Source organism: Ursus maritimus, unplaced genomic scaffold, assembly GCF_017311325.1.
Source record: "Ursus maritimus isolate PB19 unplaced genomic scaffold, ASM1731132v1 scaffold_2, whole genome shotgun sequence".
Taxonomy (NCBI): Eukaryota; Metazoa; Chordata; class Mammalia; order Carnivora; family Ursidae; genus Ursus; species Ursus maritimus.
Window position 1 is genome coordinate 13,140,697 of NW_024424452.1, and position 20,236 is coordinate 13,160,932.

Below are 20,236 nucleotides of genomic sequence, written 5' to 3' on the forward strand. Positions count from 1 at the left end.
CAAATGCACTGTTTCTCTTTTAAGTCAAAAATCTGGCAGTGATACTACATAAATAACGTTTGATCTGGTCCAAGGATCTTAGTTGAATTTATGGCCTATTACATGGGGAAAATACTGAAATAGAAAAACATCAGAAATTCTATATCTGAAAGTGACTGGTTATATAACTGCTTTACCAGTAAGATATTGATTAGATGGAGAAGAGGAATAAGGACACCTCACATGAGTTTTCAGTAATGCAGTAATGAAGGACGCAAAATCCAGTCAACATGGCGATGTCCTGCACCCTGACAGGAAGGCAACACAGTACATCCATTTGTCAAAATTCAATGAACTGTACACTTGAGATGGCAGATTATACTTTAATATAAAAAAGGACAACATCAAATCAGCTTATTTATTGAGCAACAATTTATGAGAAAGTTATAATATTAAGCAATTTAGGGAACGCAATTTCTTGGCCTTCAGGAAACTGTCATATTCCTGGTTAACAAACTCTAGACACAAATTCTTAATAAGAATTAAATAAATCAACAATGAGTGATTTGTTGAATTCTGGATCTGGATGGGGTCTTCAAGATTATCATCACTCCTGTTTTAAATATGAAAAAAACTGAACTCAGAGAATTTTAGAAAATTATCCAAAGAAAATTAGCAAATTTCACCCAATGGTGAGACTTAAATCTGAAAGCTTCTCCTCCTTTCCCCTTTGTCCTGTTGATTTCTCCCTCTTCCCACCCACTAACTATCCCCAAGGGTCTGTTTTCATATCTCTTCTGCTTTCTCTTTATACTGTACTCTCACTGATTAATTAATTTCAATGCCAGTAGTTCTTCATTCCGTCGTAAAATGCCTTTGCTTCCTGCCACATGCCCAGCACTGTTTTATGAGTGGGCAGGACAGCACTGAACCTGACTAAGGGCTTTCTCTCTCAGAGCTCATTTTCTACTAATGTCAGTGCACACGGAGGCCAGAGAGTGATTTCCCAGATAAGTGTTGTCACCCAATCCGGACTCCACTGCCCATAGCTTCCTTTGCGTGTCATGGCAGGACCTCAAGCTCCACATGGCTACAGTCTCTTCTTTGGCTCCTCTCGTTGAACATCTAGGTCAACCATTTTTAATTCCCTAAACTCTAACAAATTGTTTCTTTCTTAGGTCTGTTCAGAAGCTCCTTCTTGTTTCCTCGCTTCTTCCTTGGGATGTTTCAGTAGCTTCCTAATGATTTGTCTATCTTCCATTGTCCCCACCTCTGATCTGTCTTATATATCACTCCTCAATTAATATTCCTAAAACACATCTCCTTTATCAACCACTTCTCAAACCCACTCTTTTCCTTGGATCTTTTTTGCCTTCCAAAGTAAATGGAAACTCCTCTCTCTGGCAGTAAAGACAGTTAAAAGCATGGCTCCCACCTCCCTCTCAAATCTTCTCGTGTCTCCACAACCGGTAGCTGCACTAACTGTAGCCACAGTGGATTCTTGGCTGCTGTCTTTAGCAGGTCCCCGTTCTCCATCCCCCTGTAGTTGCTCACTCTGTTTCCCACCTGGGTGCACTCTGCAGCTCCCAGGTCCAGCACTCATCAGCCTCTGTGTCCATGCCACTCACTGCCTTTTCTGAGGGACCTTTCTCCATCTGAACGCCGTGACTCTTCCCTCCTTTGAATGCACTTATGTCTCCCTGCATTGCATTATGGTTATTCTTGTACGTTTTTATTAAAATAACTTGACGGATTTTCATAAAATGACATATCCTTATTTGAAAAAAAAAATTAAAACGTACAGAAGAATAATGAAAGTAAAAACCACCTGGAATCTCTTCACCCAGAGATGTCAAGTCTTGAGCATCCCTCCAGACCTCTTTGTGTGTGTGTGTTTGCATGTGTGTGTGTGCACACAGACATTTATGAAGTCTATACATTTTTCCATAAATAAGATCAAATTCTACTTGTGTTTTGTTTTTTTTTTCCCTGTTAATACATTCTGGTGATTTAATCCTCACTGCAGAATAAAACTATCATTTTCAGCGACTACGAGATGTTTCCTCACTTGGCTTTGCCGTTCTCTGACCGCTACTGGCCTTCCTCCCTCCCTTAGGAGACGTGAGGAGGAGGTTGTCCCCCTGTGTTCGAGCCCATGTGCTCAGCACAGCCATGCAAAATACAAGTGAGCAGTCTGTCTCGGACCTTGACAAGGACTGTTTGTGACAGTCCCCTCCATGTGGCTCAGGACCTGGAAAAATGTTTGGAGATCTTGAAAGAGGTTAGAGAGGATTGACCTAAAATCCCGAAGAAAATTGTAGCCTTTTAAAAAATTCCCTTAACTGCCTTGAACCGTGCCGTGCTTCCATTGCCTGCAAGAAAGCCATTCATTGTTCCTTGTTACATAATCTGCGGAGAGTGTACCCACTAAGAAAGGGGCAGGTTTGCCGCCATTTCTCTCGTAGCAGCAGCTGAAAGCAGAGTCTGTCCTGCGTCTCTGAGGCATTCTTCGCAGCACGGCCTCATGCTATCACTAATTAGCCAGAGCAGTCCCCGCCAAAAGCCCAGTGCCTGGGCTTGACAAAAGTCTGTGTTTTCCAGGGAAGGGGGGGAAGCCTGCCTCTGTGTCTAGGGACACCTCCACGAGACAAGCAAAAGCGGCGTGGTGGGGAGCTCTCGGGTCAGCCAGGGCGGTGCACACCCTGCCGTCCCAGGGTGACCTGCGGTTTGCTGCCTCCTTTCCTCCTGTGCGAAGAGGGGTCTCCCTCAGACGGTGCCTTTGTCCTCGCCCCAGACACCTAGCCTCCACGAGGCAAGCCACTCCTGCGTGATTCTGAGCATTCGGTCCTGTCCCTCCCCGTCTTTGGCTTCAGAAACCCATCTACCAGCCATCCCGTAGCCAACTTCCAGCCACTTGCACTAATGATGTATGTGCTTAGCAGCCCATGTTAGTTCATTAGAGAAAAAAGAAAGAAAGAAAGAAAGAAAAACCATGAGATTGTTTGCCTGTCGCTGTGAAGTGAAGCTTGACGGGAACATCCTCACCGTCCCTCCCCACCACCGCTCCTGCCGTGTGCCTGTGATCTTCTGTGCGCATGTGCTCCCAGTTGCCTGTGTTTCATGGCTCTGCCATTTGCTCAGTGGGGGGACATTTTCTTAGCCGAGCAATGCACTGCTCTGCCTGAGGGATTGAGAACATATTGCTTGGCAGGTGGGCCAGCTCAGACGCACTGACTGTTGTTTCAGCACTGACAGGGAACATACATCATGCAGGCCCATTATGCCAGCATAAATCCATGGTAACCTGTTCAAAGGGCTGCAACCAGCAAACAAAGTGTTTGGGCCTTAATAGGTGATATTTTTGAAACATATAATTGGGATCTGAGAAGTAATTCTGGGTGACAGGCCACTCCTTCTGCCATCTTCACAGAAGCTGGGCCTACAGCAAAATACCACTCCTGTCATAGCACACGACGATGATTGCCATTCCAGCTTGGCTCCAGGCAGCTGTGCACGGCGCCAACTGTGCCAAGAGGTTGTCTGTACAGGGAAAAGAGCCTTCAGTTTTGAGGTCCTTCCTTTATGCCTTGGTGCTCAGTACTGCTGGCAAAAAGCTGCTCCTGGGCATGTCCCTGGAGAATGTCAGAGGCTCTCTCCTTAGCCTCCTAATAGGAGCTTGCAACGGTCTAGGCTTTGCTTTGGTATTGGGTAGTGGACAGATAAGTTTTGAGCAGAGGCCCCTGGTATTTATCACGAAGGGAAGCTCTTCATTTCCCCACTGGACTGCAGGGGGAGAATGAGGTATTAGTCAAGGCCTGGGAGGAGTGCGGAGGGACTTGGTACCCCAGCCTGGGTGCTTCCCCACAGCAAAGGTCGACATGGTCCTCCAGCACCTCAACGATGCAGTGGGAGAGTGGGGCACCGTCCCGGTTGCAGACAACACCGTTTCCTGAGTTGCAGAGACGAGGCAGCTGAAAGTGTTTGGCACAGGTTGTCACAAAGCTGGTCTCCTTTCAGAGCCGTGTGCGTCGTCCCGACAATGCGCAGCCCGTGCTCCTGCATTCTCATTGCACAGAGACGGCTCCCGGGATTGACATCACTGCACTGAAGCATCCGTCACTTTCTGCTGCTCCCCTCCACCGTGTTCTCCTTGGGGACAGGTATCACACCTTATCTGTGCTCTGCTGAGTGCTGGTTTCGTGGTACGTGCAGAAGGAATGAAGAAAGGAAGATGCACATTCATTGTTGGCTTTGCTTTCATCTTCTCGATTTCCAAGAAACCATAACTCTGGTATTTCAGTATGACTTGCCAACTGAATTAAAACGGGGTGGCAATATTGTATTATTTAATTTTCGTTCTGCCAAACAACTAAACCAGAATCGGCACAGCCTGATCTACATGCTATAGCATCTGACTTCTCTCTTGCTACAGAATTAAATTCCTTAAAGCAAAGTAGATGTCTTCCTGACATCAAGGACCTTCTAATTTGTAAGGACCAAGGGGAAGACTGTTGGGAATGTGAGCAGTAGCGGTTGGTATTTAGAAAAGTTGTGTTCCTGGGGCGCCAAGCGTCTGCCTTCGGCTCAGGGCGTGATCCCGGCATTGTCGGATCGAGCCCCACATCAGGCTCCTCTGCCATGAGCCTGCTTCTTCCTCTCCCGCTCCCCCTGCTTGTGTTCCCTCTCTCGCTGGCTGTCTCTATCTCTGTTGAATAAATAAATAAAATCTTTAAAAAAAAGAAAAGAAAAGAAAAGTTGTGTTCCTGAGAGCCTGGCATGGCGTGGTGATTGTCAGAGACATGGGCTCATCGCACCCTAACAATGGCCCAGCCACCATTCTGCTGGTTTCGCCGTTTGCTCATGCTTCTACTCAACGCTGTGCTTGGTGATGACACAGCAGTTGGCCGACATGGAAAGTTTCATAAAAATACAGACTTTGGTGTCCTGTCTCCCCAGACATTCTAGGTTTTGAGGCCTGTCGGGGCTTGGGCGTTTGTACTTTTGAAATGTTCTGCATGTGGTTTAGATGAAAACAGTCTGTGGACTTTGGTTTGGGAAGCACTGATTAGAAGAAGAAATACTGAGAATCTGAGCTTTCCCTCAGTCTTAACTGCTCCCTTGGACAAATCTGATATGTCCTTCCTGGAGCATCGTTCTAAAATAAATCATGATGTCTTAGATGCTTCGAGAGCCCAAGAGCTTCTTGCAAGAAATAAAACCAAGAGGGTTTTAGAGAGGAAAGGAAAACTTCGTTTAGTTCATCTCCATATCCATCAGCAGGTCTACCTCTGAAATATTCTTTTTTTAAAAAAATCACTTATTTTTTTTATTGAAAAAGCTTTACTGAGATCTAATCACTTAAAGTTCACCCTCTTAACATATACAATTCACTGATTTTTAGTGTATTTGCGTGGAGCCCAATGTGGGGCTCGAACTCACGACCATGAGATCAAGACCTAAGCCAAGATCAAGAGTTGGACACTTAACCGACTGAGACACCCAGGTGCCCCTCGTGAACACTGAGTATATTACACAACCAGCAGCACTCTCTAATTCCAGAACATCTTCATCACACGGAGAGGAAACCCCGTACCCATTCCTTCGTGCCTCCAGCTCCTGGCAACCACTAATCTACTTTCTATCTCTGTGGATTTGCCTCTTCTGGATATTTAATCTCTGAAATAGTATAAGCTGACTGGACATGAATTCAGTTATGTTTTTAAATAGCTCTAAAGAAAAATTTTCTAACTTGCAGTGAGGGTTCCTGGATCTGACATGTTATGTGTTCAGAAAGATTTCACTTGCGTCTTTTACTTACGTCTATTACATTAACTTCTGTAATAATCTCATACTCTCTTCTTTATTTTCTCTCTCATCATTTCACCAACCCTCAAATTCTTTATAGATTCAAACATCATTATCAAATTGCCTCCAACTTACCTGCAGGATGAATGACCTCAATATTCCTACACCCCTACTCAAATTTGGCCAATACCTCTCTGTTTCCTTCTCTCGTCCATCTAAATAATGAAGATCCACCCCTTTCTGTAAAGTGAGCGCCTCCACGTGTGTGCTCTACGCCTGTCCTCCCTCCTCTTCCAGAACTGGGATTTTGACCCTCTTCATTTTCCTTCTTCAACCTACAGAGAGACTTCAAGAGTTCACACTTTTAAAAAAAATTGCTTCAATCCTGCTGCCCCTGGAGCTACCATTCTATTTTTCTCATTCCCTTCACTGTCAAATCTTTTGGAAGCACAGTTTGCTCTCACGGCTGGTGCTTCTCTTCCCACCCACTCCCACCTAACTTCTTGCACTCGTGAATCTACCTTTATGACTTTGCCGAAATAATAAATCTCTCTTCGTGGCTCATGGTGTCATCTTATTTGCCAAGCCTGGTAACTTCCCTGATCCCTTTCCCCATGACCTTTAGGTCACACAGAACCCTCTAGACTATCCCTCCATCTTGAAACACTCTTTTTCTTTCGGCTTCTGTGATACTCCATGTTCTCCTTCTACCTTTGGCTCCAGTGCTCCATGCCTTCCTAAATATGGATGCACCCCTCTTTTATCTGTTTCTTTATTTTCTCCCTTTCCAGTCTCATAACACCATCTGGCTCTGAACTATGTGGATAACTTCCAAAACTATCTTCACCACTTGGATGTCCTGCCAGCTTCTTAGACATTGCTCAGAACAGAATTCACACCCTGGCAGGCTTTCCATCTTCCCTAATTCTGGCCATAGTGTGACCCAGGATTGGAAATTTGACTTCTTTCTTTCTCTCAACTCCTTGGTCACCATGGCTGGCGGCCATCATGTATGTAATGCCCTTTTGTTCTATCTAGGCTGTATTTCTTCATCTGTTGCCCTACTTCTCCATGCCGTTGTCCAGACCCAGGCCTTTGTTGACTCTTCCCTGGACTGTCACCAGGCCTCATTCTATCTCTGCTCACTCCGTCTTACACATGGCTGCCAGATATCAGTCCTCCTTCCACATGCTTCTGATTATGCTATTTCCTTAGGCAACAATCTTCCAGATACCTCTAAGCCGACTGAATACATTCTGTACTCCTTCACCTAACTTGTGAGGCCTTCTACAACTTGAACCTTGTCTTCCTTCAAAACCCATTTTGTGTTCTTCTTCTTCATATTCTCTGTGTTCTAGCCCAAGCAAAACCCTGGCATCCTTTCTTCTGCCTCTACCATTTCTTATTCCAGGCCCCTACATAGCCTGTATCTTTCATCGAAAATGATGTCCTTTATTTCTGCCAACATCATCTTGTGTGTTGAAATTCGCAGATCCTTCAAACCCCTTCTCCTCCATGAAGTCTTGGAATAGGATTCCTCTCTTTCGGGTTTCCAGAATTTTGTGGGGAGAAGAGGTGGTAGCGGGGGAAGGGAAGGACTTTTGGTTCTTTGTCTTATATTTCAGTTATTTATGTGCTTGTCTTATCCAGTCCCCAAAATGTAGAAGCCCTGAATTTTCATTGTTATAACTCCTATAACAGCTAATAGTGTATCTTAAATATAGTATATTATGAATAAGTATTTCTTGTGTGAATGAAACCTTTAATCTGTATAATATATAGAAGATATAAAAAACTAAACTTGGGCACGACAGGCTTTATGTCAGTGTCAGGAGAGTTCTCCAGAGTTTTTGACCTACTATTATTTTCCATCAATCCAAGCACAAGGCTTAGATGAAGGAAACTTGAGAGAATTATAGCAAACCTGCCAGCATCTTCATTGTCTTGATCTCGTATCTGCATAATATTTCATACCATTTGAAAATACTTTCACATCTTATCTGACCCTCTGTATAGCTCTGTAGGGGGACAAAGGGGCAGCTCTTCTCCTATGTATCAGTTCATAAATGAGGGAAATGTGGTCTGGTGAGTTTTAATGCCTTAACCAATGTAAGGTTATTAGACAGTGGCAGAGCCTGGACAAAGGGACATGTTGGCTGTCTTTATGTATTCGAACAGCGATCATGTGAAAGACTACATCTTTTTTTATTATTCTTTATTTCCTTAGAGGACAGAAAAAGTCCAGGCAATTCAAGCTCAGTTAAGTAGAAAAATTGTTTATCAGACCCATTTCAGGGTGGTACCGGCTGCCTTCATGGTTCAGGTAGAGCAGCCTAGTCAACCAGGTGTAGGACATTTTGTTGAAACGAGGCACTCGAAAGGTGCAAGCTGACCGAGGCCCTCCTGATTGTGCAGCTCTGTGATTCCTTTTAAGCTGGCACTGTGGTACTCTACCGGATAAGCCAAGTTTTCATTTCTGTCTTTCTTTAAAACTTAACCTTAAGCAGACATAGCTCAGATATGAGGTCCTAAATCTTTCACAAAATGGAGACCTCACCTTATCATAGCCACTCTCGGTGGACCACCTGCAGGTAGAAATAGAAAAGAACACATTTTCACCCAATCCTTCAGTGCCTACAGTTGCCAGCCCAAGGGGGAAAAAAAAGAAATACGCAGAAAATTTCACAGATGCCATCATCAAATGTAGCTGGCCCAACCTGGCCACTCCAGGCACCTGTCTGGTGTTATGGACACGGTGGGCAAGCCCAACATTCTCTCAGAATGGAATGTTCTGTTGGAAGGACGTTGGTGATTCTAATGAGCTCCAAACTTTTCCTTGAAATGGGAAGTTGCCTAAAAAGGCAACTACTGCGACACAGCCAAATGGAAATCATGATATTTCACTGAACTCGGAACCAGATCTGCCTTTTTTTTTTTCTTTATAGAAACATTTTGTGTGCCATGTGCCTTGGGAGCCAAAAAGAAATCATACTTTGGCTCCCTGTTCTACTTTGCTAAGCTCAGATACTGTAAATACCCTCCTCTCCTCTCATAACATTAAATTTTTCATGAATTCATCATAAAGGAGCCACTTTGTAGGTTTGGCTGGTACCAGTGAAAGACTTCATTTTCTATTTCACAGTAACTTTTCAGTGCAAAAAAATTATGGGTGCAATGTTGAAAGACTAGAATTATTCATCAAGTCTTCACTGCCTGAAAATGAAGGGAATTTTTCTGAAACCTATCTGGGAGAATGCAGACACAGACATGCATATTTTAGATGGTGTTACATCCCGGCCATAGCCACCTAATCTTTCTCAAGGGAATTAGGGCTCAAAGAGGACACATGCTTTCTCGTTGTTTTATGGATTCATTCGAGAGTCCACACAGCCCACAAATTTTCCCCTTCCCTTCCAGTGTTCCTATAACTCACCAGCGCACTAAAGAGTAGAATATTTCATTGTATTGACAGAAATCCCAGTAGCTTTGTAGTTGGATGCAAAAGGTGTGCTTCCAGAGGCAGCTTATTAAAAAGCAACGGTATTTCAGAATCCCCTGGAAGGTTTGTTAAAACTCATGCTAGGCACCCCCAGCCAAGAGTTTCTGATTCAGTGGATCTGGGTTGGGCCCCAAGACTTTGACTTGTTTGACACATTTCCAGGAGATGTTGCTGGTCTTAGGACCACACTTTGAGAAACACCAGCCTATTGAGAAGAACGTCAGATCTAGAAGTCAGGATACCTTGGCTCTAATACTGGGTCAATTTTCTACCGAACATGAGGCATTGGATAAGTCCCTGGGCCTCAGTCTCCTCATCTGTAAAAGAAGAACTTGGACTGCTGCTCTACGTGACCCAGCGTTGCTTTGAGAATGAAATCGGAAAATCTACGGGCAAACCCTTCGCTCTTCTGGAGGCACTTGAGCATTGTAATTCCTGTAGTGAGAAGACTTGAGGGGACACAACTGGGAGCAACTTGAAGGTACAGGCATTCTGTCCAACATGGACACATGGGCCATAATTCTGCTGCGCTAGGAGGGGCCCACAAAGAAGAGACGTGAAGATGGAAAGATTTCAGGGAACTCCTCCCTCCTTTGACCTGTCTCTGGAAAAGTCATATACCCTGCTTTATTCATGTTCTGTATGATGTTGCCAGGCTGTGTTGGAGCCATGTCTCTCAAACTTTCCTGTGACTCAGAACTCCTTGGGACACTTGCAAATATACAAAGGCCCCCTCCTTTAAGGAGCCTGGGCCTTCAGGTGACTCCTATATACTCGAGGTTTTGAGAACCCCTATATCTGTGCCAGGAGCTCTACAATCATTTCATGACAGCTCAGGAAGAAGTTACATAGTCTACACATTGGTTCTCAACCTTGTCTGGAATCAGCTGAGAGGCCTCTAAATCCCGTATGCATGGGCCATGAATCAGAGTCTGGGGGGAGTGGGGTCCGAGCCTCAGTACCATCTCACAAGCTCCCCAGTAATGGAAACTTGCAGCCAAGGCTGAGAACCACTGACTTAGAAAGGGCCCTCTGTCATTCTCTCAGCATCCATATTGTTTGTCTTTGCTTGCCCATCTCTCTCCCACCCCAGACAGTGAGAATGTTGAGGGCAGCTCTGCGTACCCCGAAACCAGCCCAGGGCCTTACACTGCTTCAGGTGCTACAGGCACGAGGGTTAAAATTTCGAATGAATGAACCACTCTGTTAGGTGCCGGTGAAGTACCAAGAAAACTCACACCCAGAAGCCCCACATCTAAACGTGTTGTATAAACGCAGCCCTTGTGGCGTTCAGGGCCTCACAGGGAGAGGGTATTTATTGAATAATTAGCAGAATTGCAGTGACAAGATGTCTGTTGAACAACCTGTAGAACCCAGTCAACCCCAGCTATAACTCCCTCTTTCAGGTGTGATGAGGAGTCAGAGAAGCTTGCCTTGCAGGTCTCAGAATGCCAAGGAAGGAAGCAAATTAACACATAGTGAACCGCTACCATGTGCCAGGCATTTTCATGTGCTCTCACGTCACCAGCTTGAGTTGTCCCTGTTTTTTCTGAGGGGAGAAATGGTGCAGCACATGGCCCAGGGTGGAAAGCATGAGGGAGCTCTTTTGACTCCAGAATCCAAGTTCCTTTCCTATACCTTCTCCAGCCGCCCCTGCTCCCTCCCCGGCCTGCTCCCGCAGGGCCCACCAGCCGGACACTCATCCCTCCCAGCCCTGCAGAACTCTCCAGAGAGCTGGTCGACTTCTCCTGTGAAATCCTTCTCTGGGAAATTCTCACTGACCCAGAACTTGATGAATTGCCTGACCGTTTTCAAAACTGGTCAGGTACCCTCCTGGCGCACCGTGAGCTATGGTATAAGGTGTGTCCCCTTTAGCTTTGGAACTGTTTCCTTGTCCCTTCCTCCGGTAGACAGGAGGCTCCTTGAGGGCAGGAGCTGTTTCTTGCTCATCTTTGTCTTCCCTCAGCCTGGACTACTTCCTAGCTCTTTGGAGGCACTCGAGAAGGTTTTTTTTAAGAATGAATGACAGCAGAAACTCATCCGTGAGCAAAGTTCTCCTGAAACATTTCAGTGTGTGTGCATGTGTTATGCTTCAGAATATTTTAGAAACATTTTCCAGATTTAATTGAGGCTTCTGGGAAGCCTTGCTGTGTTCTTCCTTGCAAAAAATAGAAGGTCATTACCAGGAAGTCTCAGTGTACCATATTTATCTGGTGAGTTTTGAAAATACTGAGTAATGGGACTAATGACTCAACATAGTATTTTCCAAACTGTGAGGTAATCTTTGGACTTTGCAAGATTATTATATTAAGTGTACTTCTTAGTCTGTCAGTAAAAATAAAAAGCCTGTATTTTCACATTAGAATTCAAAGAACATCTGCTGCGTATTGTAAATAACATATTTTGAAAACCAACTGATGCATACTCAGCCTGCCTCCGCCTGCTAACTATAGCAGGGCCTTAAGATAAGATTCAGTTTGCCAGTGGTACGGTTCTTGTGTTGACATCCCACCATCTTCCATAAATCTTCGGAAGCCATTTGCCCCCTAAACACACTCAGCAGTGTGGGGTTTGCAGCTTCCTATTTCCCAGTGGGATTAGAGAGGGTCTGTATTCCTGGAGAATTTAGAGACCTGCGTATGTGTTTCTTGAGGAGATAAGCTGAGGTTTTCCCCAGGGTTTCTTCCTTACCCTTGAGGGTGTGAGACCTCAGAGAGCCACCAGTGGCCGGGTGCAAGTGACCGCTCCTGGCAGGAGGGGTTGTATTGATTTTCCCAGCCTGCCCTGGGTGGGGAGTGGGCCCAGAGAGGTTGGGGCTGTCTGTGTGGGACTCGGCTCGGGGGCTCCTCTGTCTGGGACCTGCGTTGGCACAGCAGCTCCGTGCATGTCCTCCAGCCTGAATCTCACCTCCACGTGGGACTGAAAAACTCAGTCAGCTTTTCCCCTCATTCCTTCTCAGTTTGTCTTGTTAGCAGTCTTTCTTAGCAAGTAAGCACCATATGTCTTCTTTGGGAACTTGTTTGCAGGAGATCCCCAGCGCATGTGTGCTGGCTTGGAAGGGAAGAAGAGGGTGTTGGGTTCGCCAGCAGTACTCGCCTGAGTGCCAGCTTGTGCAGAGGGCCCTTCGTGCCCATCTGCCTCACGGGCTGCTTGGTCCTGAAGCAGGAGCACACTATTTCACTGGAACTCCCCGGGGTCAGAGAACATAGCCCGGCTTCGGAGCACGTATTCTGAGCCCGCGTGCCCTCCTTCTGGTGGCTCGTCATGATCCCTAGGAGGTCTCACACAAGGACCTTTGCACCGGTACTGTTCTCTGTCCCTGTGGAGAGGGGAGGCCAGACTGATTCTAAAAGACGGACTCCGGGCTATTCTTTTGGTTCCTTCCCTTAACCAGTCATTGGTGCCAAGCATGCGACTAATAGGTTGTGCTTTAGAAATCATTTGTTTTCTGTAACATGGAGTCCACCACCTACTTCCACTCTGAATGTCTGTCTCCTCTGAAAGCCAGCTGTTGAGCATCCAATTTGTCTTTTTTCTTCTTCACTTTACCCTCTTTTTTGTGCTCCGGCTGTCTTTTATCAAAACAGAGGGTTAGCCGCTGACACCTCCTGGCAAGCAGCAGCTTGAAGCATTTTCCGCATTCACCTTGACATCTTTTCGGCAAAGAAAAAGCAAGTGTTGGGAACCTGTTCTGTTCCTTTGGCTTCCACAAGAGTCACCTCTTTTAAAGCTGCCTCACAAACAGCCATGTTGGCTGTTATTGCTTGTACCTGTCTCCCCGGAGTCCTTACCAGTTGTTTTCAAAAGGATGGCTATTTTCGGTTCCCTTGAGAATTCGCCTTACATAGGCACGTGTGTGTGCGTGCACATGTGTATTTGCGTCCATGCGCTTGTCAATGAATAATGAAAAATGAGACCAAACCTCTACAAAATCAGTGTTCATGATAATAATAACTGCCAATTCTTCTTTTGAGTTTTCTGCGTGCCAGGGGCTGCGCGTTCGTCCCCTATCGTTCTAACAACCTTTCAAAGTAGTGCCCATGTCCCAGGTGGGGAGACTGACGAATGAGAGGTTCTGTACCTCGGCAGAGCCAAGACTTGAACCCAAGCATTCGGACTGGAATGCCCAGGCTATTCACCAAGAAACTAAACTGTGCCTGGGTCCTGGGTCCGATAGGTGAGGTCAGTCATTTGAATTTTGCCGACCATCGTCCCGTTGACTCTGTCTTTGTCCTTGAAAGGATGAGATCTCAGCAGAAAGGAGGTGAATGGAGCATAATCCATGTTCCAAAGTTCTCCGAGATAACACCCACTCCCACCAGTATCTGTGGCCCATTAGAGCAGTGATTCCCAGTGGCAGAGAGGAGACTGACCATGTGGTGGGGAAGGTATGGCAAGGACCACAGGAAAGAGAGGGGAGATCTAGTTGTGGAACAGTGCGGGGGCACAGACGACTTGGGATAACCACTGGATAATCACTGTCGTAAAACTGCAGTCGTTTCTCTCAGCATAATAGCTTCCAGTGGTTGAACATTTAGCCTACTGGGCAGTGACTGGACACTTCACGTATGTTTTCACTTAATCCTCCCCCGTCACCCTATATCAGACCGGTATTATTATCTCACTTTACAGAGAAGAAAAGAGGTTATCTTAGCCCAAATTCACCCAGATCTTAAATGAAAAAAATAAAAACGGAGATAATTCAATATCTATTCATCTTCAAAGCCTGTGCTCCATTCCTTCCTTCCTGCCAGCTTCTCTACCCATTTTGAGAATTAATCAGAATCATTATCATCACTAGTCGGTCATCCTACTAGTAAAGGAAAGAAATAGATGGATCCTATGTTTGTGGACCAGAGTGTGCGATTGAGCTGAGAATGCTAAGAGTTGTTCCCCTGGTCTCGTGGATGAGCTTATGGCTTTCACGTGGTCCCAACAGCCAGCTACCATGTGCTTAACATAGGTGGAGTTTTAGTTAACAACTTTGTAATTGAGGAACGTTTCCAGAATCATCAGTGTTTGGCAGTTTTGTAGGTGAACATAGGTGACAGGTTCAAGGAGTTTTCTGAGGTCCAGGTAGCCAGGAATGCATACCCAACTCTGCCCTTTAACCAGTTGTTTGGACCTGGGAACCTCACTTAATTCTCTTCAACCTCAGTGTTTTAATCTGTACATCATTTTAGATAATTCTGAGGTTTGTTTTAGCTCTAAATGATGATTGTTAACATGCGGGGCCACTTCTGGTACAAATGGGAAGAGTCCTCTGACCCATTCGAGTATGTAGTTAGTTAATCGAGAAAGCTGTTTAAAGAAAAGTCATTAAAAAAGGAAAATGCTATCAACATTTGAATTTTTAAAAAATATTTTATTTATTTGTCAGAGAACGAGAGAGAGCACAAGCAGGAGGAGCTGCAGGCAGAGGGAGAAGCAGGCTCCCCACTGAGCAGGGAGCCCAAAGCAGGGCTTGATCCCAGGACCCTGGGATCATGACCTGAGCCGAAGGCAGAGGCTTAACTGACTGAGCCACCCAGGCATCCCAACATTTGATTTTTTAAGAACAGCTTTACTGTGCTGTAACTAACACGCAATAAAGTGCACATATTTAAAGTACACAATTCGGTTAAGTTTTGATAGATGTATCATGTACGCCAGCAGTGTAGTCAGGATAGTGAGCATATATCAGCCCAAAGTTTCCTTGTGCCCCTTCGTGGCCCCCTCCTCCTCCTCCTTCGTACCCCTCCCTCCACACCAAAAGCAGCCACTGATGTGCTCTTCTGTCCCTACAGATTACTTGATATGCTTAGAGTATTCTAGAACTGCAGTCATGTAGGATGTATTTTTTTGTCTTCTTTCATTCTGCACACTTATTTTGAGACTTATCCACAGTGTTGCATGTATTAGCCCATAAAGTATTTTTCCATTTAGTTAGATTTTCTTTAATTTCTCTTAGCAATATTTTATTTTTCAGTGAACAGGTCTTTCACATCTTTTGTCAGAATTATCTCTAGATGTTCCATATTTTTAATGCTATTGTAAATGATAAAATTTTTAAAATTTCAATTCAAGTTCTGATTGTTGCTGTTATAATTGATTAGTACAATTGATTTTGTATATTGATCTGCAATTATGTGCAACAATTACAATATAATATGTAATTGTATATTCTGCGGTTTGGCTAAATTCACGTATTAGTTCTAGTAGTTGTTGTATGGATTCCATTTGATTTTTCTACAAAGATGGTTATTATGTCTACAAATAAAGACAATTTACCTCTTTCTTTCCAATCTGGATGCCTTTATTTCTTTTCTTTGCTGACTGCACTGTTAGAGCCTCCGAAACAGTGTTGAGTAGACGCGACAGTAGCCGTTCCTGTCTTGTTCCTGATCTTAGGCTGAAAGCATCCAGTCCTTTGCCATAAGTATGTTGCTAACTATAGGTTTTTCGTAGATAATCATACAATTCTTTGGTTTGTTAATGTGGCTAATTACATTGGTTTTTGATCTTAGACTATTCCGTGTAGACGGCCAAGGCCGTTCGTTGGCTTGTTGGAGTTCTGCTCCATCTTTCTTGCATAATTCACATCCCCAGTGCCTCTTCTGCAGGCTCTGTTTCAGATAAGGAGGGAGACCTGAGACATTTGTGAAGAGTGGAGTCCTTCTAGCTTTAAGGGCTTCTTTCCTCTTGCCAACCCTTCACACTTGCCTTGCCCACAGTAACTGCTGAGTGAATAGCAGTCCGTCCTTAAGTCTTCTGCCTTTAGTGGGTGTTTCTCAAACATTCTTGTTGGATTTTGGAGAAGTAACGCTTCTCTTTCCATATTCCTGTTTCATCAGTGCAGATGATCGTTGATTAGACTGTAGAATGGCAAGACCCGGCCGAAGTGCTTACACACAGACTTGGGACCGAGCACAGCTGAGTGTTGGTAAGCTTGCAGCTCAGCTAGAGGAGGCGGGCTGGAGATCAGCCAATCAGAGGCAAAGACTTCGTGTGTTGTGGGGCATTCAGGAAGCCATCCAAGAGCATAATGGAAAGAATTGGCTACTTCAGGGAGTAAGCCAAATGGAAGTAGATTAAGAGAGCTTCTAGAATTCTCTTTCGTTCCTACAAACAATACTCCTAACTTTCAGCATCCAGTGGGCAAAATGAGCTTTTGGCCACAAGACCTACCATGTGAGGTACACAGCACTGATTCATCTTCACAGTTGGAAGGACAACCATGACAAAGGGTCGATCCTTGCATCAGCTTTAAGCAATGTAAGCTAACCTGATATAGTTGAAAGAACTCTGTATTTAGGCTCAGATGAGCCTGGCTTTGAATACCAGCCATCCTCTCTGTGTTGTTAAACAACTTTGGGTCAATTAGTACCTCCTAGGGTCATCTTCAAGAATAAAGGATTGAGCATGTCTGAGACTGTGGCAGAGCATAGGTATCCTTTGTGGCTCGGATCCTCATTCCAAGATGGTGGCACTACCAAGGATGCTGCATTAGACCCGATCATCTGCTCCTTCTGCCCACAATGTCCCCCGCCTCCAGCCTGTCACAGTGTTTGATGGAGGGCAGAACATCCAAGGCACAGGAAACAGCGAGGAAGTCAAAAGCATGCCTGGAAAGACATGAGCAGTCAGGAGCAGCATAGGGTTCATCCTGAGGTAGAGTGAGAGCAGTGGAAAGTAGACCAGTGCATGACCATGCCAAGAACCACGATTGCAGGGGATCGGTAGGCAGTGGAGAGTCATTGAGCCTTTTTATTTATTTATTTATTTTTTGAAGGGAGCACCCTGGTGAGATACATGCCAGAGATTCTCAAGCCTCAACTGCATGCGAACCACCTGGGAGCTTGTTAAAAAATATGTATACCTTGGGCCCCGCCCAGACCTGCTCAATCCTAATCTATAGGTTGGGGTCAAGGCATCTGTATTTTTAACAAGCTCCCCAGGTGATTCTAATGCACGCCAGAGTTTAGAAACCACTGCTTTAGAAGGTTAATCTGGCAGCAGTGTGCAAGATGGATTGGCGCCGAGAGAGCCTGGAGGTTCAGAGACCTGCTAGCAAGCAATTGCAGCCACAATCCCGGCAGGAGATAATGAGGTTGGGGGCTGTGGGAATGGAAAGGAGGAATCAGATACGGGAGGTATTTTTGAGAGGCATTCAGCAAGGACTGGGTTACCAATTTGATGAGGAATGTGAGAGAGAAATGGGACTTAACAGATAATGCCAAGGTTTAGAGAAGCAGTTCTCCAAGGTGTGAGGGGAGAGGTAACAGAATCCCCTGGGGACCTTATTCAGAAGACACACACCTGCTCCCCTTTCCGTCCTCACCTTGCACACCTTCCTCCCTCCCACAAGCCCCCTAAGGCATAGGCGGCGAGGGGGCACATCAGTAAGTCTTGGGGAAGAAACCTCCGGGTGATCTCTCTGTGTCTCCGTGAAAAACGGCCGATCCGGGGGAGGGGCCAGGGTGAGCTGAGTTTGGAAGGACAGAGCTGGGACCCACAGTGGGATGTGGAGCATTTCTGTCTGTCGGTGTGGAAAGTCGGGTCTGGACCCGGGGAGCAGGAGCTAGGCTAGAAACCATATGAAAGGCCACACCATGGAGGTGGCCAGGGGACAAAGGAGAGAGGAGAGGCGAGGGGTCCAGAGAGAGTGCCTCCGTGTGGTGGTCACACACAGCTGGAGGCTCAGAGAAGGGCTGGTTGGAGAGGGCAGGGAGCCTGCTCTCCACCTGCGCCCCGGAGATCTCAAAGCTGTGGCGTGAGGCAAAGGCCAGGAAAGACAGGAGCCTCCCTGCAGCAGGAGGCAGGGCTCTGGCTCCTCCAGGAATCCTCCCAGCATCATTCTGTCCCCCAGGGGCATGTGGCACATTCACAGAAAGGGGTCAGAGCTCCAAGGAAACACACAGTTTAAAATTTCCTTTCCAAAGCCCAGCGTCTTTGAGCTGATGTACCAGACAGAGAGACTGACAGGTTTTTCCTGTTACACCGTCCTCACTGCACGCCCCCCCTCCAGGTTTCTGATCAGCTCCTAACCCTTCTGTACACATTTTTGGCCTGGCACAGCGAAATAGAAGGTATTATAAATCATTATAGTATTTTGGGGTCCTTGCTCCCCTCAAAGTTCCAGACATTCTGCCTGTATTTTGCGATCTCACGCTGTGAAAATAGGATGTTGTGTTTTGGACGCACCTCCAGGGTGCCCAGCAATCGGCACATCTTAACTAAAGGAAAACAAATGGAATGAACAACAGTTGAGAGGAAGGACATTTGTATCAACTCAGGAAGCAGAGAATTAGGAAGAGGTGCTATTTCTGATGCTGTGACGCCGCGGTCCTTGACGGGGTCATCAGAGAGGCCGGCCACTCCTGACATCGGCAGGACGGCGCTGTGACCGCAGCCGCATGGGTACAATAGGGTCAGCTGTCTCAGGAGGCGCTCTGACGCTGACGCGTCACATGCGCTGCGAAAGGGGCCTACACATACAAAACTTTTATTTCATTTCAGAATAGCCTGGAAAATCATCTCCTTTTCTGAGTAAGGAAGCTGAAGCATCAAGGTTACACAGCTCCTGGGTCACTGGGGAGGAGATGGAACCGAGTGTTCTGGTGTGTAGACCGTAGCACGCTTTTCCAGAGGCGCATTTGAATGGACGNTCTTCTAGATGGAGGCTGTAAACTTAGCAGGAGAAAGCTTTGCATGTATGTGGAACAACGTTTGCAGAGTCACTCAGAGGTGGGTCTGGGCCGTGCTCTGTTCCCACTTCTTAACTGCATGACCTTGGGCAATGGATTTGACCTTTCCGAGCTTCGATTTCAATTGTAAAAGGAGGAAAACCCTACTTACCTCCTGAGAGTAGTTTTGGGGACTCGGCATGTGGTTGATTCCCCATAATTGGTAACTGTTATGATAACTACTGGGTGTTTTCTCCAGTCATCAGCTAGAAAACTCCTGCACTGCCCTGCATGCATGCTCCCGAAAAGACAGGATACTTTTCTTCCGTTAGCATTCCTCCTTTGGATTTCAAATATTTTTTCCTGTACAAATGTTATAGCTAGACGGACCTTAGGTATAGTTGCAATAGGACTGTTAATAAATTCTGTCCTTCAAGGCATTTCATGGGCCAAATGGGACTTTTTGGGTGGGCCTGGGCACCAGGCTTTCCCAGGAAAAGTGCCCTAACCCCTTATTTACAAGTGAACTTTGATTGAGCTGCCTGCTCAGAAGTTGCGGAATTGCCAGAACATTGCCTTGGGCAGGGTCTATGATCACAGATGAATAAAAGATAGCAGGATGTGAGGATTTCCACAGCACCAGGAAAAGCTCTCTGCAGGTTCTCGCCATCCGCAGTGCAGTCAGAGACACAGCGGACCAGCCACGTCAGTACTTGGAATCGTGTCAGGAGACTTGGCCAGGGTCCCCCCACCCACCATGCACCCCGAGCCCCACCGCTGCTCTCAGTGGACATCACTAATATAAATGCCATCCCCTGGCCCATCATGTTGAAGCAAACTGGAAAACAGTGGGGCCTTTCTCTCATCAGATCATCGGATGTCTGCCTGGCATCTGTCCGACTGCCTGCTCTGGCCAAGGGTCTGCCTTCCAGTGAGCATCGTCTATCGTAAACGTACCCCAAAGACACCCCGATTCTGGGGTTTTGCGGCTCCCATCCGTTTTCCTCCTCTCGCTCTCTCCACAAAACAAATGACTGAAGAAGGGGGACGGAGGTATCTCTCTGGCTCCCTATGGGGGCTTCTTTCCTGAAGAAACTGAGCAGAGCCACAAAAGAATAAATAAAGAAGGCTTGGCGGAATGTTTTGATACAAAATTCATTATAGCTTTGTGTATCTGCTGGACGGTTTGGTTCCTCTTAAGTTTGTGTAGATACTGCAGTCCTTTTGGTTCAACCTTTGTGTTTAGAGAGAGGTTTTGGAAGGAGATCAAAGATGTCAGATTACTGGC

The 20,236-nt window shown here is 45.9% G+C and overlaps 1 protein-coding gene across 1 annotated transcript in view; it reads left to right on the forward strand.

Annotated features, from left to right (window-relative positions):
• AUTS2 (activator of transcription and developmental regulator AUTS2) overlaps positions 1 to 20,236 on the forward strand; it is a 1,108,719-nt gene that overhangs the window by 729,441 nt on the left and 359,042 nt on the right. The window lies entirely within an intron of this gene.